This window comes from Mytilus edulis, chromosome 3, assembly GCF_963676685.1.
Source record: "Mytilus edulis chromosome 3, xbMytEdul2.2, whole genome shotgun sequence".
In the NCBI taxonomy this organism is placed as follows: Eukaryota; Metazoa; Mollusca; class Bivalvia; order Mytilida; family Mytilidae; genus Mytilus; species Mytilus edulis.
Genome location: NC_092346.1, coordinates 50,184,282 through 50,188,024, shown reverse-complemented (window position 1 = coordinate 50,188,024; position 3,743 = coordinate 50,184,282).

The following is a 3,743-nucleotide window of genomic DNA, read 5'->3' as shown; positions in this document are numbered from 1 at the left end:
GAAATATAAAATGTAAATATATTTTGAGGATTTCATATCCGCCATGACAATCGACTCCCTAAAATGTATTAATAGGGAATAGGAAACAATCGATTAAAATCAAACAGGTATGAGCTGCTTGACATAATTCCTTTGGTTTTTTTTTTACCATTTATGAATAGATTGACAATTGGAAGATGATCAATGAAGCAAAAGAAGTGGAAGACGTAGATCTATACTTCTTACAACAATTCGCATATCAATTTTGATAAGAAAATACGAATTATGTCAAACAACTCATCTTCATAACACATACTGTTTAAATATCATATTTAATATTGAATCATAGCTTTAATCATGCACAAACTTTAACTTAAAATTTGAAAATAAGGTCAAGATCAAGTGAAAATGACCAGTTCAGCCTAATGAAATCGCATCATGCAAAAAGTAGAACAACAGATATACCGAACTAAAATTCCAAGCGGAAACTCCCTAACTAAAATCGCAAAACCAAGTATTCAAATACATCAAACGAATGGATAGCAACGGTCATATTCCTTACTTGCTAAAAATTCTCACTTCTATGACAGTTAATTTTAAATTTCTTTTATTGACAACAATGTGTGAACAAAACTAACGGACATTATAGGAAGAAATGTCTAAAATACAGGAACAGCTGAATAGCTGTCAACATTGTGTTATAAGTCTTCATCCCTATAAAACAAACAAATATGTTACACAAAAACGCATTTCTGTGTGTGTTACATTTTATTGTTGTGAATCTGTTGTCTCGTAGTTCTCTTGTATTTGATGTTTCCCACAGTTTTAGTTTGTAACCCGGATTTGGTTTTTTTTCTCAATCGATTTATGAATTTCGAACAGCGGTATACTACTGTTGCCTTTATATATAGACAAATCATATTAACAAAAATAAAAGACAAGAATACATAAATTAACCATAGCACAAAAACACGATGACGGGATGTACAGAGTCACGTCATATGTCACAAGAAAGCATTAAAACATGCATATAGACAAAGTACATTAGCAAAAATGGAAGATATTATAAATTTATATCTTAATTAAACACTATTAAAGCAAACAAAAAGACTTGATAATTCAAGGGTCGTACAGTGTTGGTTTTTGTTATTCGTCGCCATTTATTTATTGATTATCATAGATTCGTTATCGTTTTTTGTTATTTCTTTTTTACCCTATCTCGTTGTGAATCTGCTACTGAAAATGATCAGCTTCTGGTGTCAGAATTGTATCTAATGCCCTGTCTGAATAATAAGTAGCTACTCCCATTTATAAGGCATATTTACAGCAATGTCTGATAAGGGTGATGTTTCTTTTTGGTCAAACACATACCCTCAACCTATTTTAAATGAACTGGACTTTCTTTCGAAATTCGGATTAAAGATTGTTGTTCAATCTTGAAATAGTGGTAATATTATAAAATTTCCTTGAAAAAGTCGATAAACATAAACCCTCTGTGTCCTTCTTTGTCAGGCGTACTAATCACAAGACTTATCAATTAAGAAAAATAACTATATACTTTAGTGTCAGACTAATAATACAGTAAAAATATAGAAACTTACAAGAGATGCACATGTTGTTCTAGTGACCTCGGTTAACCAGAAATGTCTGGAAGCAAATAGCCAGTAAAACGTAACACTTTTTTTAATCTTTACCTACCTTCTTAAACCGTATTAAATTTGATCAAAATCCAACAAGTGTACATCAAAATATCTATCAGCCACAAATTTAAAATTGCAATTTCAAAAGTTTTTCTCATTTTAAGTCAATTTTTATCAGCTAACCTTACCCTCACCTCAAAAATCAAAAGGATAAGTTTTCTTCTTAATATTTTTCATCTATACAAGTTTTTCTATAAACCGGATTTTCCTGCATAAAATAATATTTGCTAATCAAGAATCCAAAACAAGTCAAATAAGCAAAACATTTTGTAGGATTCTGAAATTGCAAGGACAAAACTAATCTAAGCATCATTATTTTCTTATCCCAGACAAAGATGACCTTAGTCGTATCTGGCACAACTTTTTGGAATGTTGGGTCTCCAATGCTCTTCAACTTTGTACTTGTTTGGCTTTCTAACTATTTTGATTTGAGCGTCACTCATGAGTCTTATGTAGACGAAACGCGTGGTTTGCATATTACATTATAATCCTGGTACCTTTTTGCTATTAGAACTTTATGGTCAGCAGCTCAAAAACAACAAAGCTTAAAGTCGTGAAAACAAGACATCATGGAGATGGGAGCAATCTCTCTGATTACGTGTGATAAAACTTTGCATCTTTACCACAGGATAAAGGGTTGTCAACTGAAACCAAAGTCTTTTACCTCAATCTCTGACCAAGGAAATTGTACATACATTATGACACATCCTCCGTACATCTCCCAACTAATAACAGATATTTTTTCTTTTTGATATCCGATTAAAAATCTAATTTTATCAACAGACCATTTAACCCTGAATTCATAATGCTTCGTCTTTAATCTTAATTGACTAGGATTGTAAGTTTTCCTATCGAAGGTTGGTGGTTTTCTCCGGGCACTCCGGCTTCCTCCACCAATAAAAACTGGTTGCCATGAAATAGCCTAAATGCGGTGCTTAAAAGTGGCGTTAAAACACTAAAAATCTAAATCAAATCCTCTCTTTTATCTTTCACCTGTTGACCCTTCTTTCAAATTAATTAGGGGAAACTCTATAGTTATCATCCAGGAACATTTGTTTTCATTTCATATAACAGTTGACCTTGATATATGACCAGTTGATCAGGAAATAATAGACATCTTCTCCTTTCCATTTTTTCATTCCAATCAAACAAGTTATTATTTTTCCTATTTTAGTACCATTTAATCCTAACCTTGGACCCTGAAATCGTATGTATTCCATAGGCATAAGTTTCATCCAATGAAGTGTGGGATCATCAAGTTATCATCTGGAAACCATTTGTATTGCACTCTGACAGACTGACTTTGTCAGATAATTATAAGCTTTACCAGATGCTCTGCAGGGTGCAGCTTTTTACGACCGCAGAGTTCGAATCCTGAACAGTTGGGGCAAGTATGGACACAACATTCAAGCTTGATATACCTCTGAATTTGGATTGTGATTAAATAGTTGACACGGCAAAGGTTTCTGACACAGAATGAATGTGGTCTAATGAACTATAATTTTTTTTTTTTGCTTTTGAGTAATACTCTATGCTGTTGAATATAAATTTCCTCAAAAGAAATATTTGAAGAAAAATCTTCGGGCCAGGTGAGCTAAAAATGCTTGTTTCTGGCCCCTTTTTGGCCCTTAATTCCTAGAGTGTTTGCCCCATAACCCTTAAAATAAATCCCAACCTTCTACTTAATAGTATGAACATTGTGGTATAATTTCAGAGTAATTGAAATACTTGTACAAAATTTATTGTCCTAAAACTCGATAAATGTAAGTTTTGGACCCCTTATTACTAAACCAATGGGACCAAAACCCCCAAAAGCAATCCTAACCTTCCTTTTGTGGTTATAAACATTGTCCTAAAATTTTATTGATTTCTATTTTCTTATACTAAAGTTATAATCCGGAAACCATCCGTCTTCAGAAGACGCTGACAACGCAGCCGCCAACGCCGACAACGTGATACCAATATACAACCGCAAAAATGTGTGCGATCGTATAAAAATGATTTCAGAGTTTTATAATATATCAAATCAAACTGTCTGTAGCTTCAAACACTTCACTTTATCAG